Below are 26,283 nucleotides of genomic sequence, written 5' to 3' on the forward strand. Positions count from 1 at the left end.
TGGTCCTTCTCCCTTGAATTTTAAAATCTCTCTTTGCTCTGAGTTTTGGAATTTCATCTGAAACACAGAATGGAGAGTTCCTTATTTGATTATGTCCATTGGGGATTCTAAATGCCTCTTGTGTCTTGATGTTCACCATGTTTTCATGGCAAAAGAGATTTTCTGTTAAAATTTCATTGAATAATAATAATAAATATTCATTGAGTAAGTGTTTTATATTATTCATCTCTATCTGCACTCTTTTCTCATGGCCCGAGCATTCAATTTGGTCATTTTTTTTATTAGAGGTTTATACCTATACATAGTAGTTGAGTTCATTACAATATGCTTCCCCTTTTCTGGAAATTGATTTCAGTTCATGATGCCCTTTTTTTCTTCCCAATCTCCCTTCTCTCTCCCATTGTCCTTCCCCTATTCTACTAGACTTTTTTGTACTTGCCCATGAATTTTTATGTGGTTGGTCCTTTGTGTGATCATTCCTTTACCTATTTCTTTCCATAAATTTACTCTAGCTTTCCATATGAATGAAAGCATTTGACCTTTGAGTTTCTGATATTGGCTAAATTCACTTCATATAATAGTCTCCATTTCTATGTATTTGCCAATAAATACCATAATTTCATCCTTTTAAATGGCTGAGTAGAGCTCCTGTGTGTGTGTGTGTGTGTGTGTGTCACAGTTTCTTAATCCATTTATCTATTGATGAGCATCTGGGTTGATTGCATAATTCAGGTATTGTAAATTGTGCTGCTATCAACATTGATGTGGCTGTATCACTGTTATATGCAGATTTTAGATCTTTTAGCTGTGTCTTATGGTGTGTTCATCCCTAGTTTGTTGAGGAATCTTCAAACTGCTTTTGAGAGTGTACTAGTCTGCAGCCATACCAAAAATGTCCACATGTCCCTTTCTTGGCACAACCTCACCAGCATTTATAGATGTTTGGATTCTTGACTGTTTGGAGTCAGATGAAATCTTAGCATAATTTTGATTTGCATTTTCTTGATTGCTAGAGATGTCAAATATTTCTTCATAATATATTGGTCTTTTGTGTTTTTTTTCTATTGAGAAGTTACTGTTTAGTTATTTTACCCATTTATTAATTTTGATTTTTTGTGTGTATGTGTGTGTGCTGTTAAGATTTTTTCATTATTTGTAGATTTGTATATTGTAGATATTAATATCCTATTGGAAAAAGTAGTTTTCCAAGATTTAATCCCATTTGTAGTTCTGTCTTCATGCTCTTAATTGTTTACAAAGCAGTGCAGAAACTTTTTAGTTTAATACCATACCACTTATTGATTTTTGTTTTATTTCTTGTGCTCTATGGCTCATGTAAAGGATTTTGGTGTCAGCTCCTCTGTGATTGAGTGATACTCCTGTTTTAATCTAGCCATTACAATAGTTTCTTGTCTAAATACTAGGTCTTTGATACATTTCAATTTGAGTTTTGTACAGAGTGAAATACAGAGTTCTAATTTTACTTTTATTATATACAACTGTCCCATTAAAATCAAGAATTAACAAATCGATTAGAATCAAATTAAAATGCTTCTTCATAGCAAAGGAAACAAGAATTTGAAGAGATAGCCTACAGAATTGGAGAAAGTCTTTGCCACCTGAATCTCAGATAGAGCATTAATCTCCAAGATATACTAAATTCTCAAATAATATTAACACAAAATAAACAAAGAATCTAATTAATAAATGGGCAAAGGAACTGAACAGGCACTTAAATAAAAAGAAATGTGATTGATCAACAGATATATAAAAACTATTCAATATTTCTATCAGTTAATGAAATTCAAAACTACACTGAGATTTCATCTCACTCCAGTCAGAATGGCAATTGTCAAGAATACAAATAATAATAAATATTGGTGAGAATGTGAGGGGAAAAGTACTCACATACATTCCTGGTAGGACTGAAAATTGGTACAACCTCTGGAAAGCAGTAGGGAGATTCCTCAGCAAACCTGAAATGGAATCATCATTTGTTATAGTTATCTCATTCCTCAGTAGATACCCCAAAATTTAAACTCATTATTACTACAGTGATGTAGACACATTAATATTTATTGCAGCTCAATTCACAATAGCTAATCTATGGAAGCAGCCTAGGTGCCATTCAACAGATGAATGGATAAAGAAAAATACACACACTCACACACCCACACACACACACACACATACATATAATGGAATACTAATCAGCAATAAGAGAAGTAAAATTGTGGCATTTGCTGATAATGGATGGAACAGGAGACTATCATTCTAAGGGAAATAAGCTAATCCCCCCAAACCAAAGGCCAAATGTTCTCTCTGATATGCAGATGCTAACTCACAATAAGGGTGGGTGGGTGGGTAGAGAAGAATTGAAGTACTTTGGATTAGACAAATGGGAATGAAGTAAAGGGAGGAGGGATGGGAACAGAAAGATAGTAGAATGAATCAGACATTGATTACATTCTTATGTGCATATATGATTACATGACCAATGTAAATCTACATAATGTACAACCAGAAGAATGAGAGGTTATGCTCCATGTATGTATAATATGTGAAAATACATTCTACTGTCATGTATAACTAATAAGAACAAATAAAAAAAGAAATATATTGATGATAAACTCTTGTTTTCAGTTGGTTAAAAAAGCAAAGAGTAGTATGAGCAGATGCTATATAAACCATTTAGTTTTGAACAATGGTAAAAATGCAATTAATTAGGGAAAAAGTAAAATTGATGGGAAGTTAGAATAGACCACAATTTTATAAAGTGAAAAAAGAGAATGCAGAAGAGCAGACAATGTTTATTCAGAGGAATGGGAAAAAATAGAAAAATCATAGTGTTGGAGAGAGGGAGAGAGAATATTAGAATTTGGCCAAGAGTAGAAGATAATATTGGGAGAGAAATAAGTAAAATATACACATGAAAATAATAGAATATCAAACAATCCAATGAATCTGTACCTTCACAAGGCAATGCTAGCAAAAGAGAATTACATTAAAAATGCTAAATATGAGAGAACACAAGACAAATGTATGTGTGTGTATGTGTGTTCTAAATATGAGAGAACACAAGACAAATATGTGTGTATATATATATTATATATGATACGATATATATCAAATTATTATATAACATATCATATATAATATATATCAAATTATATAATAATTTGATTATTATGCAAATAATCAGAACAGCCAGCATATATATCCCCCCTGTCTCTCTTTCCCTCTCTCTCTCTCTCAACACGCACACACACACACATGGAAGGAATAAGATAAAATTTTTAAAAAATACATATAAATAAAGCTACCTTCTGATGTGATGGAATTTTTCTTAAAAATCTACATTATCATTAATAATTTATTTCTTAGTGTTCTTTGTTCCTTGATTTTTTTACAGTCAATTTTTTAAATTCTTTGTTCAGCTGTTTGACAATGTTGATATGTAAATTGAGTTGTTGTGGAAATAGAAACCTTGTTGGTTTCTTATTGTATTTTTCCCTCATGTTACTTGTGTTAATATACTGTTTGTGCATGTATTTGGATTGATTTTTCATCTGATATTTGATGTGAGTCATTGTATTGAGATTTCTCTGTTGAATATGTCCTGAGATACAGTTTTTTTTTGCAATAAAAGAACTGTTATTTAACATTTCTTCTCCTCCTCCGTCCTATAATGCTAGCATGCTAAATCTCATTTTCATATAAACCCACCTTCAGCAGCAGACAAGGCAAGAAGGGGAACAAAAGTGCAATTTTGAAAGTAACCATAGAACCAGAGTGGGAAACAAAAATAGACAGAGGGCAGTGGGTTCCTTGGTTGGTGCTCTGCCCACAGACCTTCATCCTGCTCATTTGAACAGAAAAACTTCAAGAACAGAAACTCCCAGGTGTTAAGTAAATGCCTAACTCTCTTGGTAGTGCATCTCTTCTAATCCCATCTACCCATCCTGGTTTACATCCCTGTCAACTGTCCATCTCCCTTTGAGCTTCAAAACCACAAAATACAAAAACAGAAAAGCAGTCAGTAAGTTTCAAGCCAGCTAAAACTCTTTACAGATGAATCTCCTTCTTTGAAGTCACTTGACCATATATATACAGAGCTGGAGGCAATGGACTGTGCAAACATATCCAGCTGGAAATATCTCAGGTACCCAGTGAAATCCAGTTATTCTGCATCTGTGGATTTAAAGTGATCGTCATCCACAGTAGAATAGATGTGTCCCTCGTTGCTAAGAAAATCCACAGCTTGCTTGACTGAAGCTACAGGCATGTGTTGGAGCTGAGTCCTGAGATCCTGAAAGTTCAACCCTTCGGGTCTTGGGCAAGCCTTTATCAAATTCAGCACCTGGTTTTGGACCACAGTGAGGCCATTTGTTGGCATGAAGCTATTCCCACTGAAGTTTCCTGCTTCCCCCATTCCTGGATTGCTCATAGATGCTCTCCCTACTGAGGGCTGGCTGTTGGATTTGCTCAGCACCATGTGCGCGTTGACTACTTCCAGGATATGTGTAGTAAATTCATTCATATCCTCCAGGGGCATGATCTTAAAGGCTACCAGGCTCTTTTTGTTCTGAAAGGATCTCAGGTGGCCAGCCACTTTCACATATGTTTCTGGAGGAACTACAGTATTTTCACCACTGGTGTCATCTGTGTCCACCCACTGGCTAACATCCATGGGTGCAGCTGTCATGCATCTATTTTGTAAACAATATTGGTTGGAGCCTTCTCTGCATGTCTGATTATTCCCACAATAGTGACCTGTGAAATTTAAACATTCCCAATTTTGAACATTTCATCAACCAGAGTAGCAGAAAGCAGCTGAGATATGGTACAGGGTACAATGTGCTGGGCTCAGGCTCTTGATTTCCTTTCAGCCTGGGAAGGTGTCGGGGATCCGAAGCCCCTGGGGGAATGAGTGTAGCTGCTGGCTCCCCCAAAGGTGGTGGAGCTGCTATATCTTTCAAATCCACTATTCCACATGTCGGTCACGATTTCTTTGGGAAAGAAGTCCAGAAAGTTCCGGTTTGGTGGGCTCAAGGAACTCCTCAGAATCCCGCTGCTACTGCTGCGACAATGTTGTTTCTACTTTTTTCTGGCGCCACAAATTCCTTCCAGCGAATGACGGAGCCAGTGAGCGCCAAGGACATTTCTCTCTGCGGCCAATCAACGCTCACGAATCCTACGCTTTGTCCTGAGATATAGTTAAGTCATATTTTCAAAGCTCTGACTCCATGTGATAAAGTGATAGGATCATTCATTCAAAACAATTTCTAAAAGAATGTCACCAGGAAGAGCAACAACTTCAAAGAAAAGCATTTGTTAATATGTAAGAAAATATGTTTAAAATGATGACTCTAAATTATCTAACCAATGTGAAGAGAGTGTTAATAATGCAGAAAACACAAAAAAATTGGTATAAGTAATTCCAAAATTAATATTCCAAGAGAGAAAAAGTTAAAAAAAAATTTAAAAAGTGGTGGAAGGTAAAATCTACAGGAGGAAAATGAGGGTGAAAATGAAAAAGGGAAATGATGCAAATAGAAATGAGAGATGAGAAAACAAGTACAAAAAAAAACATTGAAAAAAGGAAAAGACAATGAATAGATTAAAACATAAATAAAGATTAAAGATATAAAAAACTAAAAAAATTCAAGATCTAGACAATTTTTCCTTGCTGATGTAATTAAAAAGTGGATGTTTATTTCTACAACATCTATATTTAGAATTAATCAGTCTTCTGGGTTTTCTGGCTAGCAACTATGATCTCCTTATTTGTTCTCAATTCTAGTCCAAGAAGACTGTAGTCTCTAATGTGACATACCCTCCTGTATGCCTAACAGGAAGTGTTACAGAACCATTTTCAGAAGCAGAAATAAATTGTCTTGAATATTGGATTTGTGCACATGCAAATATTTGTTGGGCTGCAGTAGGAGCTGCCCAAAAACATGCACAAATTGAGACTATGGAGCATTGTATACTGTAAAATTAAGCTTGCCATATTACCTATCTTTTGTTTGAAATACACAACATTTATTTAATATATTTTTTTTCAAAATCATTTAGGCCTTCCTTGAAATAAATGATACTCCTCCAAATCAGTCAGTATGGATGAAGGATGCAAAGATACTTAAATCAGGTAAATCTGTAATATGAGTTCTCTGGAAAGATGTGTATGAAAACATTTGAAATGTTTGCAGTCTGTATACTTTTAATTCATTTTAAAACTTCATTTTATACTGGCACTGAAAACTTTGTATCTTGTATCTGGAAACATTTCCCCAGTTCAGGTTGATATCTTGTTTATTTTGTACCATTGCCTTCACCACTGTTTATGCTTATGTACCTCACATTGCTCCTGCCCATGGCATTTGTAGTGTTCTAGCTATAGTGCAAATATGAGTATGAACCATTGTGTACAATATGATAGTCCAAATATTTTAATTTTTTTAGTTGTTGATGGAAAACTTTTATTCATTAATTTATATGTGGTGCTGAGAATCGAACCCAGTGCCTCACACATGCTAGGCAAGCACTTCACCTTGCCCTACAACTGCGCTACAACCTCAGCCCTAGTCCAAGTATTTTAAAGTTAACTATAAATCTTTCTTTATGCAAATCATGCCTAACTCTGTATATTTAACCCTTTCCCTTGTCTTTAATGTTCCCTGTCATTACTCCTCATTAATCTCCATATTTTTTGACATAGAATTGTTGTCTTTTTCTCTTGCAACTTTCATGTTCTCACCATTTCCTGCCCATGGCTATTAACTACACACCATAAGAAACAGCTCAGGCCACATTTCTGACAACTTTTATCCACACTAGCACATTCCAGGAGCTCAGTCAATTGTTAGGTCACATAAAGATTGTTGACAAAGTTGACTGATAAATTTATTTTTTCCAACACATGAGTAAAGAGTGAAATTTGTAAATGAATAATTTATAGAAGAAGTTGTGAAGAATCAGTAGAAGAATTTAATAAAGTATTAAGAAAGGACCAAGCAAAGAAACACCAGACTATGTACATAGGAAAGTGATGTCAGAATCATTCCACTGTTCCTGCTCCATTCTCTTCATTCCCCTTTTCTAATCTAACTCCTAGTTTACCCCCACCCATTGTTGTGTGTTACCATCTACATATCAGAGGGAATATTTGGGGTTTTTTTTGGGGGGATGGGGTTATTTCACTTAAATCATATAGAAATACTAGTTAGGATCCTAATTAGTATAAGATGTACTCTGAATTTGTGTAAATATGTCAAAATACAATATAATGTCATGTATAACACAATTGAACAAATAAAAATTGTATGTACTTTAAAAATACTCACAAAGCTGGGCTGGGGTTGTGGCTCAGTGGCAGAGCATTTGCCTAGCATGTGGGAGGCACTGGGTTTGATTCTCAGCATCTCGTATCAATAAATGAAAGAAAGGTCCATTGACAACTGAAAAAATATTTTAAAAAATGCAAAGCAACTCAGGTTTCTAGAAATGGGCAGAAAATCTTCATAGGACCTCATTATCCTATTATATTATCTGTAGTACTTATTTTGTTCCAATTAGTTATACATGACAGGAGAACGCATTTGACACATCATGCAGAAATTGAGTATAACTTCTCATTCTTTTTGTGTACATGATATAGAGTTACAGAGGTCATATAATCAAATATGCACAAAGGATAATAGTGATTCTTTTGATTAAGCAGAAATGAAACTGTTGGACTCTTTAATCTTAAATGTAAATCTTAAATACTTTATTGTTTATTCAGTCTTCATTAACGTGTAATAGATATAAAAACAAAAATAAAACAAACACCACCCCTTGTCAGCAGAGAAAGACATAATTAAGCAAGACTCCATAAAAGGTCTGAGTCATGAAAGAAGAAAAGAAATCTATCAGAATAGAAGATAAAAACATTTCAGATGTGAGGAAATTGGCATAATTGATAAAGGTGTAATGCTATCAGTCATGTTGGAAATTACTAGTACTGAAGAGGGGCTGTTTCAAAATTCCTCTTCTGAGGCAGAGCCTAGTAAACAGTGTGAATTGTCATATTTCTATGGATTTTAAAATTTTGTTTCTGAGGACTTTTCCATTTGTTTGAGTGGTAAATCTTGGGCATGCTTGTGTGCATTGAACCTGGTGACTTGTAGTAGCTCCCCAAGAGGTTTTTAAAGTTTTGGATTAGTCTCAGTATTTCCTAGAGAAGTCAATAATAGCTGGGTGCAGTGAAGCACATCTGTAATCCCAGCTATGTGAGGGGCTGAGGCAGGAGGATTGCAGCTTTCAAGCCATCCTGGGAATGCTGAGTGACAGTGTCTCAAAATACTATTAAAGACCTAGAGATGAAACTCAGTGGCAGAATATTGCAATACATGCACAAGTCCATGGGTTCATTTCCAGGAGCACACCCACTCACACACAGTGGCAATATAAATTTAAAAGTAAGTATTCAGCTAACAGTTAAGCTTAATGTAAATACAGATATGGGAAAATATAAATAAATTATTGTTAGATATACTTATCTTTATTATGCTAGAGGACCCATCTTTATAATTGTTCTATGCCATGTGAGTAAATCTATACTTTCATCAGCAGAACCACATTTAGATGTGACACCAAAGGAAGGGCAAGATACTCTTGATGGTACTGAACACCAGCAGTCAAAGGTATGTAAACATTTAAATTCAAGTTTCTGACTTCCTATACTTATCATTGCTTTCTTAATGAAGAATAAGTCAAATAAAATTACCTTTAAAAGCAAAGTTAGAATGGGAAGATCATCAATTATTTCATAGTTCTGAAAGTATTCAAACTGGTTATGAATCTTCAAATAATTTCAGAATTCATGGTAGATCATAGATCAGTTTCATCCTTGGGATTGAGGAGAATTTTTTTTTATTGTTTGTGCTTCCATTTGGCTATCCTTAAATGATCAGTGAGTTATGATCAAATGTGTGAATAATTGATAGCTGGTTGAAATTATGAACAAATGTAACAGCAGTGGCCATTGAATGTATTCATGTTTAAGTGTGGTCACATCTCATGGTTCAAATATTTCATTGTGTCTTAACTTCTGTTGACTCAGCCACACTCTTTTTGTGGGTGTCTTCTAGCCTAGAGAAGTCAGGTCACAGTGGGTCTTGGAACTCTGAAATCAAATGCCTGGCTTTTCTGATCTCTCATGACTAATACAAAGAAAATAAGAGCCCTAATGAAGATGGGTCCTGGCCAGGCACTCTGAAACTGCAGGGAAAAGTCTTCATTGCACCTGTGCTCCCTTGACTTGTCAGGCAGAATCCAGGTCCCTTCTTGCTGAAAACCATTCATTTAACTTGAGTGGCATGAGCTTTTGTTGAAATGGCTGGGATTCCCTCACTGGGCCTCCTGGAGGGCAACTTTCCCTCTTCACCCTAACCAGTTTTGTTCTGACACTAATTCAGTCTGATTCTTTGTTAAATTCTTTTATAGAACCCAGTACTTCTGGGTTTCATCTCGTGTCTGGCTCTCTATAGTTATACAGCAGTGTTTTATAGCATCACCTCAACATACAGCCACACACCAGTTGAACTGTGTCAAATCCAGGGAGCAGCTGACAAGCACAGTGTGATTATGCACTCCCATTTTTCTCCCTTGGTACACTTTTTCTTAGTTCTTTCCTAACTGGAAATTGCTGCATACTCTCCCCCATAATGTTTGCTGTTATATACAGCTAAAATAAAGGAACATTTTTCTTACTATTTTGGTACTTTGTTAAATGATTTTTCCTCTCAGTAAAAAATTTCCCAAAAGATATTAACATTTCTGAAGTCTTTGATTAGCTAAAATGAAGCAAATGTGAGAATGCTCCATTTCTGCTCGGCATACAATAATTCAAATTGTTTTATCAAATATTAGTGTTAACACAAAATACTTTGTCTCTAAATGTTTCAAATGTTTAAAGCTGTCTAACATCAAGTGTATTTCTAAGAATATTTTTAAATATTCTCTTATTTTTGGTAGAAAATATTGAGTATGGTTAGGTGTAGAGATGTTATATCTTTGTGAAGTTATACACATCATTTAGTATGTTGTCAGTGAATGTTTTCTTCTGTCTTTGCATTCTTGTTTTAGAGTCATTAGCCATAACATTGAAAGTTAAGCTTAATTGGAGAGGATATACAAAATTCTTTCAAAGTTTAAGTTTTAAGCATGTACTTGTCTAGTATTTATTCTTATTGATTTTAAAAGTGGAAATTTAGCTGTCTGCATTTAAAAAGTAATTAAGACTCTGCAACTCAATACTGACATTAATTTTAACAGCGCATCTGTGAGATTTGTTCACCAAAGTGCTTTGATCATTTTTCCTTGGATGCACTTCAAATGGAAAAGCATATTGTGGAAGGTAAGAGCCACATATTTTTAAAATGTTTGTTGGACAAAATATTTTTTAAAAAAATTCTAAGCAGTAAGTATATTTGAGTAATTGAGGATATGAACGTACTAAATACTTGGACCAAAAGGGAAAGGTAAAAGGGATATATCTTCTCATGTTTTAGTGACAGGTAAAATTCAGAGTGTGATCAGATGATCCAAACTATTAATTCTATTTCAAAACCTGATAAGAGCAATGTTGGGAAATACTGAAGAGAAAAGTAGAAAGTGGAATGAAGAATGAGCAAAGCAGAGTGCAGGGAGTAAATGGATAAAAAAGAACCAGATGTGCACTCTGAAGGGGGAAACTCAGGTCATACATTAGAAAGAGGGAGAGCAGCATATGAAAATTGTGAGGAGAATATATGAGTTTCCAGTACCAAACCTGGTCTGAAATACAGTGCTATTTTTCCCACTTTTCTTTTCTTTCTATTGGTGAGAATGGCATTAAAAAATGAAATACTAGGTCATCCAGAGCTACCTTGAGTTTACCACAAATAAACATAAACCTATATGTTCCCACAGCCATATACATAATTTGACAACATATACAATGCTGCTATTTCCAATGACAGTAGATACTCCACAGGATATGAGAATGGGGATTAGAGCAGACTTGGTTATGGAGTGATCACCAAAACCACAACCTCATGAAATGTCCAGTGGACACATTGAATATTTATACAGCTTCAATTTGGGGGACAGGGTACAGAGGATATTGAGGCTCGATTGAAAATATGAAATTAAGGTAGAGGATTCAGTGTTGGACTCCTATAGGCCATATTTCTCCAGTTCTATGAGTTATTTGTTGGAGATGAGGTTCAAAATACACATTGCAATTCAGAAGTTCTTTGATTCTGCATTTCCAATGCATTCTAAGGTGATTAGAATGTTCATGGTCATTAAACCACATTAAGAGAACTAAGGTAATGGATTTCTATTTCAAGAATGCTCAGTGAAGAGCAATGTGATGATACCTGAGGACAAAAACCAGATGAATGGAAGGCAAATATTTTGATTTCATTTCAGAACATGCTTCTTGACAAGGTGTAAGAATAAAGAATAAGAACAAAGAAATATTATTTGATACTGTTCTGAATTGGGTAAGAACTAATTAGAAAGGATTCATAAACAGAACCTCAAACACGATGATCAAGAACACAGTGTAAGAAGTTCTTTTTGAAAACCTGAAGAGTAGGTGCAATGATGGAGGAAAGAAGAAAGATATTTAGGTACATAAGGAGATAAGGATGAGGAAGGACAAAATGCATTTAATCTGAGTTCCTTCCAAAAAACTATGACTACTATTTGTTCATAGATGCTTTAATAAAGATGAAAATGGTAGAATGGGGTCAAATGTGAGAAAGTTATTTCACTCTGACACACTTTCAGGAGAGGAGCATGCATTTTGCAGGGAAGTTAATGGCTCACATGGGATAACAATGATTGTAGAAGCATTGGATGTTTTCAAAAGACAGCACTCATCTCATTCCCAACTCTGGGAAGGGGGAAATAGTTCGATGGAATCCAGGGATTTCAGCAAGCTACAAAGGTGCTCTACTCCTCAGTGACACAGAACATCATTCAGAGATAATTCTATGAGAGTCATTTCATGGAAATTCTTGAAAAATTACCAAGATATAGGAAAGCAGATTCATTAGAAAAAGAAGTCTTTATAGAACTTATATTTTGAGTGTCCAAAGACTTATTTTTAATGGGCCTTCCCACAAGTTTTAAGTATGGAAAGTTATCGGTGGAAAAATACTTCTGCAATCACACACAGGTGACCATTTCCATTTGCATTACCATACTTTGAGATATTAATCTTACCATCCAATGGTTACTCAGAACTGGGCCCTCTGTCTTCTCCAGTGTCTGCATCAAGCAAGCTCAAGTTGTCAAAACCAGAGGATGCAAGAAACAAAGGCACACCTGTATCCCCCATGGGTATGGAAATCAAGAATGTGTTTAAAGAGCCTTTCTGCTGCAAGTGTAAATCTCAGGCAGTCAGTTGAGGGAAAGTTCTTAGATAAGAAATGAATGACCCCTTTCACTAATGTTAAACAATTAGTACTCATTGACTTCTAGCACAACTGGAGGAACAGCTCAGGTGTTGGGAGTGCAGGGCACTGAAGAACTCCCATAGGTGTCAAGGAAGATATCTGCCATCACATCCTTCCTCACTGTGCCTCTTTCCGTTGGCATCCATTCGCTTTCCTCTTTGATTTATGGCTATTGCAAAGAGTCTCAGGGTTGGAAACTTCACTGCTTGTGTTGATTCAACCTACGTTTCTGCCCCGGTTTAAGGTGGTACCATGCAGCCTTGTGGTTTTGAGGACCCCAAGCTGGGAAATATGCACACAAACCCTAAAGGGCCAAAGGCTACCAAAGTTATTCCCAAAGTGAAGCATGAGTGTCCAGCTCCTTCTTAATATGAGACCAAGCTATGGCTGGTTTTGTCACATGCATGGCTAATTGACTCTGTGTCCCTTTTCCTTTTCAGTATCTCAGAGGGCTCCTTCCTTGAAGGTAATTGCACCTTGCGCTTCTCTTCCTATGACCTACGCATTGCAGTAAATACACGGCATTTATTTGATATCATTTTCCCAAACCCATCCAGCCTCCCACTGGATTGAGACATTCTCGGGAAACGACAGACATAGAGATGAAGGGTGCCAGGAAGAAGGATGTCAAGACTATTACACCAGGTACATTTTGCACTAGGAGTTCTTTGGAAAGGCGTCTATGGACACACCTGAAATGGTGGCATTATGTGAAAACCTCTGAAAGGCTCCCATTCCTCATTCTTTTGTATCCCCCATTGGAAGGGGAGATTGGATACAGAAAAGGCCAATGTCAACGTGGGCATTCACGTTGGTACAAAATTGCCTTTATCAACGTGAGAAAAATACCATTCAAGGCAACCTTTAACTCAGTTGTGTGTAAACCCCAAGATCCACCACTGGATTTAGGGATTTATAATCATGAATGAGGAAGCTTAGGCTAACGTGCTGCAGAGTTTCCAGATGTGCACTGGACAGCTAGGCGGTAGTGTCAGGCTCCTGAGAGACTGAGGTCCATATTGGACTTGGACACAAAAATAGATGGTGAGCCAGTGAGACATATGAAGAAGCCACGTAAAAACAATCAGATTGCGTGCTACCATGACACCCAGCGTATTCTTTGATGGCTCACACCCATATTGTGCTCTATGCACGCATTTGCTCAGTCAGTCACCTCCTCCTACTGTGTGCTTTATTCTGCACTCACTTAATATGTTATGTCACTATAGGTTTCCCCTCTCCTCGTTCCTATAGAAAAAGTGTTGTATTTTTAGGACATAGGCGATAACTTCCTCGCATGGTCTCTGAGGCTGCCCATCCAAGGTTCCTCCTTCACGACACTGATGCCATGGATCCTATTCCTACTCATGCCTGTAGTACTCATTTTCAAGGGAGGGAATTGAACCCAGGACCTTGACATGCGAAGGAAGCAGTTTCTCTACCACTGAGCCTGAATGCCAGCTCTTCTGATTCATTGAGGAGTTTGGCAATTCCAAGGCTCAGGACATCGCACGCCAAACATGAAGAACACTTTCCTCAGTGTAGGCAGCTGAGCAGCACAGAAACCAGATGGTGAACACAAAAACCTGAATCCTGTCCTCTAGTTCATGTCCCATCTGATTGGATACGTTCTATACACTTGTGAAATGATCTCCTGTTCTAGGGACACAGATTTTTAGTTGAATTCACTTAAAAAGCTCATTGTTCCCTCGCACTGAAGACTTCGTGTCCCCTACCTGTCTCCATACCTCCCCCCAGTCCAGGTGTGCATCGATATTATATTGGGCGGTTGCCTTCTACACATTGGCCACCAATTTCGCACAGGCCCCTCGCATTCGATGTACCCAGGGGATGTGTCATGTTGTTCTCGCTACACTGCACATATGAGGCATGAACCTCAGTGTACCCACGTTGCCTTTATGCACTGATGTTTTAGGCACGTGATGGTCCCAGTGTTGTCAAGTCAACGAGAAACCTTTCAGAGTGTAAATTGGGCCTCTCTCAGTGTATGCATCCCTGTCCCCTCTCCTTTCGGTCACTTGACACGACTCCAACTGTATTTGTTTTGAGCCATGCAGATGCCATTGAATCATGGTCTCTTTCTCTCCCTTGCAAATCCCTTCCTTGCTGTCACCATTTCCGACCCCTGGTTGCCCCCCACCCCCCGTGCTCACTCATTGAGACACTGCTCTGGCCCTACCTGCAGGAACACCACCACATCTGAAGTCTTTTATCCACACTAGCACTTACCAGGAGCTCAGTCAACTATCAGGTCAAGTAAATCAAGACTCTTGGCAATGGTGACTGATACCATTGACTGAGGGTGGGACCCATAATGTTGTTCCCTGCAACCCAGAAATCATGATGATCCAGAACTAAGGGAATCATCCAGTGGAAAAACAAGTAAAGAGCTAGCCAAGGAGCAATGCAAGAAACACCAGTCTGTGTACCTAGGAAATTTATGTCAGCTTCACCCAATGGTTTTCCTAATACCTAGCATAAGATCCCAAGGGAGGAAATCCAGTGGCAGAGTGTTTGCCAAGCATGCCAAAGTCCATGGGTTCCATTCCAGGATCACTCACTCACACACAGTAGCAATGTAAGTAATAAAATCAGCATTCAGCTGAAAGTGAAGCTGCACGTAAATGCATGTGTGGGAAAAGAGAAGTGAATTACTGTTAGACCTATGTATTTCCATTAGGACACAGCATCCCTGTTCAGGATGTTCTAATTCATTTATGTAAATCTGCATATTTGTCAGCAGAACCACATTTCCATGTGAAGGCAGAGGAAGAGGGCCCAACCCTTGGTGGTTCCCAGAAGCGGAAGCCAAAGGTATGGAAACATGTCCATTTCCCTTCCTGGCTTCCCCACATTTGCCTTGCTCTACTAATAGACAGTAGGCCCCATGAAATGACCTCTCTGACTGTTCTCATCAAGCCGAGATCATCACTGAATCCTTAGGTCTAAAAACACTTGGAAAGTTTAAGAATGTGCAAACCATTTCAGAATTCATGGTACCTTATTGAACTAGTTGCTCCTTAGGTCTGAGGCCTAAAATTGCTTGGGGTTTTCTGCTTCCATTTGAAAAACCTCCTGAAATGATCAATGACTTATGATCAAATATTAGACTGATTTAACAGGTGGTTATTATGATGAACTAATGAAAAACACCAAAGGCCACCGAATGGACTCATGTTCAAGGGTGGTCCCTACTTGTGGCCCAAAAGGTTAGGATTATACTACTAGCCTCTAATCAAGGGCCATGGATTTCAATAGGCCTTGTCTTCAGTGTCTATTCCCCATTAGAGAACTGGGTCAATTCTGGAACACAGCTTCCTGAGCATTCAGGCAAGAGAGCCATGAGAAAATGGGGGAAGGGGCAAGAATAGGAAAGGAAGATGTTAAAACATTACAGTTGGCACAAGAATAGGATCTTGTATCTCGAAGATCCAAGAAATTCCCCAAAGGCTTGCAGAAGTAATAAACAAATTGACAAAAGGAGCAGGATAGAAAATTAATATTTAAAAAGAAACAAAGAAAGAGAGAGAGAAGGAAAGAAAGAAAGAGAGAGAAGGAAAGAAAGAAAGAGAGAAGGAAAGAAAGAAAGAGAGAGAAGGAAAGAAAGAAAGAGAGAGAAGGAAAGAAAGAAAGAGAGAGAAGGAAAGAAAGAAAGAGAGAGAAGGAAAGAAAGAAAGAAAGAATGAAAGAAAGAAAGAAAGGGAAAGAAAGAATGAAAAGAAAGACACCTGTGCTTTCCCATAGACCCACATTGAATGTTGGGACTATGCAATCAGGAAAGACATTTTCAATCCCATGCTATTCTGAGTTGCCCTGCTAGATTCTTCCGCACTCTCTTTGTGCCTGTCTCCTGGCCTATTCAATTTTCATGTACCAGGGGGTCTTGAAAATGTGTACTCAAAATCACTTTTATGCCTTGGTACCCTTTTCTGTCACTGTTTTCTTTTTGACTAGAAAGTGCTGCCTACACAACCACATCATTAAGCCCAAGTTAGGTAAATGCAAAATGGAGAAACCTTTCTCTCCCTAATTTGGCATCATATGCGAAGGATGAGTCTTCCTCTCAGTAAAAATTTCCCCAACGGTTGCCTAGGTTGCAAAAGTTTTTGTTCAGCTAAGGAGGCCCAGGTAACGCTGTTCCATTTCCCTTCAGCATAGCATAATTCAAATTCTTACAAACCAACGTGATTCTATCACAAATGTCCTGTCATCAGAATGTTGCCAGTGCGTAATGCTGGCTGATATCCGAATTTGTCAGAATGTGTTCGAGTATATTTTAAATATCATTCTCTCCTTTATGCTAGAAAACGTTGAGTCGGGTTAGGTGTTACAGGAGTAGTATGTCTGCGCAGTTTCGCGCATCAGATAGTATGTTTTGGGAGGATGTGTTTCTTCTGTGGTGGCGTTCTCCTTTCAGAGTCAGTAGCCATGTGAAGATGAAAGTTGGTCTTCATGGGGGACGATATAGGAAGTTCTCTTTTCAATCGTTCAATTTTGGAAGATTAGACTTGTCTAGTTTTTTAATCTTTGCTGACGTGCACAGCCCAAGTGACATGTCTGCTTTAAAATGCTGATTCAGAATCGGTTATTGATATTGATTTTAAATGATATCAATTTTGATATTAATTTTACCAGAGAGTCTCTGAGATTTGCACAGGAGAGCACTTTGATGGTATCTCTGAGGATACGATTGAAAAGGAAGCCCATACTCTGGAAGGTAAGAGCCTTTATATTTTTCATATAAAAAATTACAGGGGACAGCATATTTATTTCAATCCTAAGCAGCAGTCTATTTGAATAGTGGAAGACAGGAATCTACTGAGTAGTGGAAGGTAACAATGGGTACATCTCTCCTGCCTTTTGAGGGACAGGTAACATCCAGAGTGTCATGAGGTGATTGGAACCAATGATTCAAAACCTGAGCAGACTAAGGTTGGGAAACACTGGAGGGGACAGTAGAAGGTGGATTGAAGAAGGAGCAAGACAGAGTACAGGGAGTCAATGGAGAGAAAAGAAGCAAGCAGGTGTGCACCGTGAAGGGGGGAATCTCAGATGACTGGCTACAGAGAGAGAAAGAGAGAGACAGGGAGAGAAGCATATTAGAGGTGCCAGAAAGCCTTGTGAGCTTCAGGGAGCAAACTTGGCAGGAGATGTAGTGCCAGTTGTTCCAATCTTCCTATCTGCCTCCTGGTGAGAAAGGTGTTCAGGAACTCAGTCCCAGGTCATGCAGAGCTACCTTGATGGACCACCCGTAAACTGACATGTTCCCACAGCCACAAACAGAATTGAACATCCTAAGAAACGCTGGTATTTTTTGGAATACCCTGGTGGACTTGGGAAGTGTAGGGTTGGTTATGGATCGATCACCAAGGCCCCAGCCTGACTGAAGGTCCACTGGAAAAATTGACTCCTTATGCATCTTTGATTTGGGGGACCTGGTAGAGAGGAGACTGTGGCTCGATTCCAAATAGGCAGTTGAAGTTGAAGAATTCAGGGTTGGACTCCCACAGACTGCATCTCTCCACTCCCGTGGGTCATCTGTTGGGGACCAGGTTCAAGATACGCATTGCAATTCGGCAGGTCTTGAATTCTGCATCTGTAATGGGTTCTAAGGTGATTCCAATGCTCCTGGCACTCAGAGCACATTCTGAGGAGTCAGGGAATGGGCTTCTCCTTAATGAAGCCTCAGTGAAGAGCCATGGGGAGATAGCTGAGGACCAAAGGAGACAAATGGAAGGCCAAGGTTTTGCTTTCATCCCTGAGCATGGCTCTTGACAAGGGGGAAGGTCCTTGTAAGGTTATTTGAGAAAAAGTGGGAGTGGGAGAAATCCCTACAAAGACAATCAAGTGGACAATCAAGATGGAGACCACCATGGTCGAGGTGCTTTCTGAAAAGCAGAAGGGTAAGGGAAAGGAGGAAGGCAAGCAAGAAGTGAGCTAGGTACATTTGGAGACTGTGATGAGGAATCAGGGAATGCATCTCAGCTGTCTTCGGTAGGTCTGCCTTCACATGAAAACTGGGAGTACTGTCTGTCCGTAGATTATTCAAAGTAGAGGAGAATGGTACATGGAGTCAAACTTGAGCAAGTCATTTCCCTGTGCCGCACTTGCAGGCCTGGAGGCTGCATTTTGCAGTGATGCCAACGGTTCAGAGGGGATCTCTATAATTGTAGAAGCACTAGCTTTTTTCAAAAAGACAGCTCTCATCTCCTTCCCTATTCTGGGCAGGGGGACATAGTGCGATGGAATCCAGAGCTTTTAGCAAGCTACAAATGTGCTCTAGTCCTGAGTGAGTCCTGACCCTATTCAGAGCTCATTTTGTGAGACAGTCATTTCATGGAAATCCTTGAAAGATGACCAAGATATAGGAAAGCAGACTCGGTGGGAACAGAAGACTTTGTAGAGCTCCTACTTTGAGTATCCAAAGACTTATTTTTCATGGGCCTTGCCACAAGTTTTAAGAATGGAAAGTTATGGGTAGGAAATACTTCTGCGATAACACAGTCGACTCTTTCCCTTTGCTTTACCATACTTTGAGCCTTTAATCTTACCATCCATTGTTTCCTAGAACTGAGCCCTCTGTCTTCTCCTGTGATTGCATCAAGGAAGCCCAGGTTGCCTAAAGCAGAGGATGCAAGAAAGGAGGGCGCACCAGTGTCCCCCGTGGGTATGGAAATCACGAATGTTTTTAATGAGCCCTTCTGCCGAAAGTGTGTATGTCAGCCAATCGGTGGAGGCAAAGTTCTTGGATCAGAAATGGAGGACCCCTTTCACTGGACTCTACACAATTGGTGCTCACTGACTTCTAGCACAACTGGAGGAACAGCTCAGGTGTTGGGAGTGCAGCGCACTGAAGAACTCCCATAGGTGTCAAGGAAGATATCTGCCATCACATCCTTCCTCACTGTGCCTCTTTCCGTTGGCATCCATTCGCTTTCCTCTTTGATTTATGGCTATTGCAAAGAGTCTCAGGGTTGGAAACTTCACTGCTCGTGTTGATTCAACCTACGTTTCTGCCCCGGTTTAAGGTGGTACCATGCAGCCTTGTGGTTTTGAGGACCCCAAGCCGGGAAATATGCACACAAACCCTAAAGGGCCAAAGGCTACCAAAGTTATTCCCAAAGTGAAGCATGAGTGTCCAGCTCCTTCTTAATATGAGACCAAGCTATGGCTGGTTTTGTCACATGCATGGCTAATTGACTCTGTGTCCCTTTTCCTTTTCAGTATCTCAGAGGGCTCCTTCCTTGAAGGTAATTGCACCTTGCGCTTCTCTTCCTATGACCTACGCATTGCAGTAAATACATGGCATTTATTTGATATCATTTTCCCAAACCCATCCAGCCTCCCACTGGATTGAGACATTCTCGGGAAACGACAGACATAGAGATGAAGGGTGCCAGGAAGAAGGATGTCAAGACTATTACACCAGGTACATTTTGCACTAGGAGTTCTTTGGAAAGGCGTCTATGGACACACCTGAAATGGTGGCATTATGTGAAAACCTCTGAAAGGCTCCCATTCCTCATTCTTTTGTATCCCCCATTGGAAGGGGAGATTGGATACAGAAAAGGCCAATGTCAACGTGGGCATTCACGTTGGTACAAAATTGCCTTTATCAACGTGAGAAAAATACCATTCAAGGCAACCATTAACTCAGTTGTGTGTAAACCCCAAGATCCACCACTGGATTTAGGGATTTATAATCATGAATGAGGAAGCTTAGGCTAACGTGCTGCAGAGTTTCCAGATGTGCACTGGACAGCTAGGCGGTAGTGTCAGGCTCCTGAGAGACTGAGGTCCATATTGGACTTGGACACAAAAATAGATGGTGAGCCAGTGAGACATATGAAGAAGCCACGTAAAAACAATCAGATTGCGTGCTACCATGACACCCAGCGTATTCTTTGATGGCTCACACCCATATTGTGCTCTATGCACGCATTTGCTCAGTCAGTCACCTCCTCCTTCTGTGTGCTTTATTCTGCACTCACTTAATATGTTACATCACTATACGTTTCCCCTCTCCTCGTTCCTATAGAAAAAGTGTTGTATTTTTAGGACATAGGCGATAACTTCCTCGCATGGTCTCTGAGGCTGCCCATCCAAGGTTCCTCCTTCACGACACTGATGCCATGGATCCTATTCCTACTCATGCCTGTAGTACTCATTTTCAAGGGAGGGAATTGAACCCAGGACCTTGACATGCGAAGGAAGCAGTTTCTCTACCACTGAGCCTGAATGCCAGCTCTTCTGATTCATTGAGGAGTTTGGCAATTCCAAGGCTCAGGACATCGCACGCCAAACATGAAGAACACTTTCCTCAGTGTAGGCAGCTGAGCAGCACAGAAACCAGATGGTGAACACAAAAACCTGAATCCTGTCCTCTAGTTCATGTCCCATCTGATTGGATACGTTCTATACACTTGTGAAATGATCTCCTGTTCTAGGGACACAGATTTTTAGTTGAATTCACTTAAAAAGCTCATTGTTCCCTCGCACTGAAGACTTCATGTCCCCTACCTGTCTCCATACCTCCCCCCAGTCCAGGTGTGCATCGATATTATATTGGGCGGTTGCCTTCTACACATTGGCCACCAATTTCGCACAGGCCCCTCGCATTCGATGTACCCAGGGGATGTGTCATGTTGTTCTCGCTACACTGCACATATGAGGCATGAACCTCAGTGTACCCACGTTGCCTTTATGCACTGATGTTTTAGGCACGTGATGGTCCCAGTGTTGTCAAGTCAACGAGAAACCTTTCAGAGTGTAAATTGGGCCTCTCTCAGTGTATGCATCCCTGTCCCCTCTCCTTTCGGTCACTTGACACGACTCCAACTGTATTTGTTTTGAGCCATGCAGATGCCATTGAATCATGGTCTCTTTCTCTCCCTTGCAAATCCCTTCCTTGCTGTCACCATTTCCGACCCCTGGTTGCCCCCCACCCCCCGTGCTCACTCATTGAGACACTGCTCTGGCCCTACCTGCAGGAACACCACCACATCTGAAGTCTTTTATCCACACTAGCACTTACCAGGAGCTCAGTCAACTATCAGGTCAAGTAAATCAAGACTCTTGGCAATGGTGACTGATACCATTGACTGAGGGTGGGACCCATAATGTTGTTCCCTGCAACCCAGAAATCATGATGATCCAGAACTAAGGGAATCATCCAGTGGAAAAACAAGTAAAGAGCTAGCCAAGGAGCAATGCAAGAAACACCAGTCTGTGTACCTAGGAAATTTATGTCAGCTTCACCCAATGGTTTTCCTAATACCTAGCATAAGATCCCAAGGGAGGAAATCCAGTGGCAGAGTGTTTGCCAAGCATGCCAAAGTCCATGGGTTCCATTCCAGGATCACTCACTCACACACAGTAGCAATGTAAGTAATAAAATCAGCATTCAGCTGAAAGTGAAGCTGCACGTAAATGCATGTGTGGGAAAAGAGAAGTGAATTACTGTTAGACCTATGTATTTCCATTAGGACACAGCATCCCTGTTCAGGATGTTCTAATTCATTTATGTAAATCTGCATATTTGTCAGCAGAACCACATTTCCATGTGAAGGCAGAGGAAGAGGGCCCAACCCTTGGTGGTTCCCAGAAGCGGAAGCCAAAGGTATGGAAACATGTCCATTTCCCTTCCTGGCTTCCCCACATTTGCCTTGCTCTACTAATAGACAGTAGGCCCCATGAAATGACCTCTCTGACTGTTCTCATCAAGCCGAGATCATCACTGAATCCTTAGGTCTAAAAACACTTGGAAAGTTTAAGAATGTGCAAACCATTTCAGAATTCATGGTACCTTATTGAACTAGTTGCTCCTTAGGTCTGAGGCCTAAAATTGCTTGGGGTTTTCTGCTTCCATTTGAAAAACCTCCTGAAATGATCAATGACTTATGATCAAATATTAGACTGATTTAACAGGTGGTTATTATGATGAACTAATGAAAAACACCAAAGGCCACCGAATGGACTCATGTTCAAGGGTGGTCCCTACTTGTGGCCCAAAAGGTTAGGATTATACTACTAGCCTCTAATCAAGGGCCATGGATTTCAATAGGCCTTGTCTTCAGTGTCTATTCCCCATTAGAGAACTGGGTCAATTCTGGAACACAGCTTCCTGAGCATTCAGGCAAGAGAGCCATGAGAAAATGGGGGAAGGGGCAAGAATAGGAAAGGAAGATGTTAAAACATTACAGTTGGCACAAGAATAGGATCTTGTATCTCGAAGATCCAAGAAATTCCCCAAAGGCTTGCAGAAGTAATAAACAAATTGACAAAAGGAGCAGGATAGAAAATTAATATTTAAAAAGAAACAAAGAAAGAGAGAGAGAAGGAAAGAAAGAAAGAGAGAGAAGGAAAGAAAGAAAGAGAGAAGGAAAGAAAGAAAGAGAGAGAAGGAAAGAAAGAAAGAGAGAGAAGGAAAGAAAGAAAGAGAGAGAAGGAAAGAAAGAAAGAGAGAGAAGGAAAGAAAGAAAGAGAGAGAAGGAAAGAAAGAAAGAAAGAATGAAAGAAAGAAAGAAAGGGAAAGAAAGAATGAAAAGAAAGACACCTGTGCTTTCCCATAGACCCACATTGAATGTTGGGACTATGCAATCAGGAAAGACATTTTCAATCCCATGCTATTCTGAGTTGCCCTGCTAGATTCTTCCGCACTCTCTTCTTGCCTGTCTCCTGGCCTATTCAATTTTCATGTACCAGGGGGTCTTGAAAATGTGTACTCAAAATCACTTTTATGCCTTGGTACCCTTTTCTGTCACTGTTTTCTTTTTGACTAGAAAGTGCTGCCTACACAACCACATCATTAAGCCCAAGTTAGGTAAATGCAAAATGGAGAAACCTTTCTCTCCCTAATTTGGCATCATATGCGAAGGATGAGTCTTCCTCTCAGTAAAAATTTCCCCAACGGTTGCCTAGGTTGCAAAAGTTTTTGTTCAGCTAAGGAGGCCCAGGTAACGCTGTTCCGTTTCCCTTCAGCATAGCATAATTCAAATTCTTACAAACCAACGTGATTCTATCACAAATGTCCTGTCATCAGAATGTTGCCAGTGCGTAATGCTGGCTGATATCCGAATTTGTCAGAATGTGTTCGAGTATATTTTAAATATCATTCTCTCCTTTATGCTAGAAAACGTTGAGTCGGGTTAGGTGTTACAGGAGTAGTATGTCTGCGCAGTTTCGCGCATCAGATAGTATGTTTTGGGAGGATGTGTTTCTTCTGTGGTGGCGTTCTCCTTTCAGAGTCAGTAGCCATGTGAAGATGAAAGTTGGTCTTCATGGGGGACGATATAGGAAGTTCTCTTTTCAATCGTTCAATTTTGGAAGATTAGACTTGTCTAGTTTTTTAATCTTTGCTGACGTGCACAGCCCAAGTGACATGTCTGCTTTAAAATGCTGATTCAGAATCGGTTATTGATATTGATTTTAAATGATATCAATTTTGATATTAATTTTACCAGAGAGTCTCTGAGATTTGCACAGGAGAGCACTTTGATGGTATCTCTGAGGATACGATTGAAAAGGAAGCCCATACTCTGGAAGGTAAGAGCCTTTATATTTTTCATATAAAAAATTACAGGGGACAGCATATTTATTTCAATCCTAAGCAGCAGTCTATTTGAATAGTGGAAGACAGGAATCTACTGAGTAGTGGAAGGTAACAATGGGTACATCTCTCCTGCCTTTTGAGGGACAGGTAACATCCAGAGTGTCATGAGGTGATTGGAACCAATGATTCAAAACCTGAGCAGACTAAGGTTGGGAAACACTGGAGGGGACAGTAGAAGGTGGATTGAAGAAGGAGCAAGACAGAGTACAGGGAGTCAATGGAGAGAAAAGAAGCAAGCAGGTGTGCACCGTGAAGGGGGGAATCTCAGATGACTGGCTACAGAGAGAGAAAGAGAGAGACAGGGAGAGAAGCATATTAGAGGTGCCAGAAAGCCTTGTGAGCTTCAGGGAGCAAACTTGGCATGAGATGTAGTGCCAGTTGTTCCAATCTTCCTATCTGCCTCCTGGTGAGAAAGGTGTTCAGGAACTCAGTCCCAGGTCATGCAGAGCTACCTTGATGGACCACCCGTAAACTGACATGTTCCCACAGCCACAAACAGAATTGAACATCCTAAGAAACGCTGGTATTTTTTGGAATACCCTGGTGGACTTGGGAAGTGTAGGGTTGGTTATGGATCGATCACCAAGGCCCCAGCCTGACTGAAGGTCCACTGGAAAAATTGACTCCTTATGCATCTTTGATTTGGGGGACCTGGTAGAGAGGAGACTGTGGCTCGATTCCAAATAGGCAGTTGAAGTTGAAGAATTCAGGGTTGGACTCCCACAGACTGCATCTCTCCACTCCCGTGGGTCATCTGTTGGGGACCAGGTTCAAGATACGCATTGCAATTCGGCAGGTCTTGAATTCTGCATCTGTAATGGGTTCTAAGGTGATTCCAATGCTCCTGGCCCTCAGAGCACATTCTGAGGAGTCAGGGAATGGGCTTCTCCTTAATGAAGCCTCAGTGAAGAGCCATGGGGAGATAGCTGAGGACCAAAGGAGACAAATGGAAGGCCAAGGTTTTGCTTTCATCCCTGAGCATGGCTCTTGACAAGGGGGAAGGTCCTTGTAAGGTTATTTGAGAAAAAGTGGGAGTGGGAGAAATCCCTACAAAGACAATCAAGTGGACAATCAAGATGGAGACCACCATGGTCGAGGTGCTTTCTGAAAAGCAGAAGGGTAAGGGAAAGGAGGAAGGCAAGCAAGAAGTGAGCTAGGTACATTTGGAGACTGTGATGAGGAATCAGGGAATGCATCTCAGCTGTCTTCGGTAGGTCTGCCTTCACATGAAAACTGGGAGTACTGTCTGTCCGTAGATTATTCAAAGTAGAGGAGAATGGTACATGGAGTCAAACTTGAGCAAGTCATTTCCCTGTGCCGCACTTGCAGGCCTGGAGGCTGCATTTTGCAGTGATGCCAACGGTTCAGAGGGGATCTCTATAATTGTAGAAGCACTAGCTTTTTTCAAAAAGACAGCTCTCATCTCCTTCCCTATTCTGGGCAGGGGGACATAGTGCGATGGAATCCAGAGCTTTTAGCAAGCTACAAATGTGCTCTAGTCCTGAGTGAGTCCTGACCCTATTCAGAGCTCATTTTGTGAGACAGTCATTTCATGGAAATCCTTGAAAGATGACCAAGATATAGGAAAGCAGACTCGGTGGGAACAGAAGACTTTGTAGAGCTCCTACTTTGAGTATCCAAAGACTTATTTTTCATGGGCCTTGCCACAAGTTTTAAGAATGGAAAGTTATGGGTAGGAAATACTTCTGCGATAACACAGTCGACTCTTTCCCTTTGCTTTACCATACTTTGAGCCTTTAATCTTACCATCCATTGTTTCCTAGAACTGAGCCCTCTGTCTTCTCCTGTGATTGCATCAAGGAAGCCCAGGTTGCCTAAAGCAGAGGATGCAAGAAAGGAGGGCGCACCAGTGTCCCCCGTGGGTATGGAAATCACGAATGTTTTTAATGAGCCCTTCTGCCGAAAGTGTGTATGTCAGCCAATCGGTGGAGGCAAAGTTCTTGGATCAGAAATGGAGGACCCCTTTCACTGGACTCTACACAATTGGTGCTCACTGACTTCTAGCACAACTGGAGGAACAGCTCAGGTGTTGGGAGTGCAGCGCACTGAAGAACTCCCATAGGTGTCAAGGAAGATATCTGCCATCACATCCTTCCTCACTGTGCCTCTTTCCGTTGGCATCCATTCGCTTTCCTC

At 40.1% G+C, this 26,283-nt stretch overlaps 1 pseudogene; it reads right to left on the minus strand.

Moving 5' to 3' along the window:
* Positions 1-3,965: 3,965 nt before the first annotated feature.
* Positions 3,966-4,995, minus strand: LOC144250386 (replication protein A 32 kDa subunit-like; annotated as a pseudogene).
* Between the last annotated feature and the right edge of the window lie 21,288 nt (positions 4,996-26,283).

Source organism: Urocitellus parryii, chromosome 2 (genome assembly GCF_045843805.1).
Source record: "Urocitellus parryii isolate mUroPar1 chromosome 2, mUroPar1.hap1, whole genome shotgun sequence".
In the NCBI taxonomy this organism is placed as follows: Eukaryota; Metazoa; Chordata; class Mammalia; order Rodentia; family Sciuridae; genus Urocitellus; species Urocitellus parryii.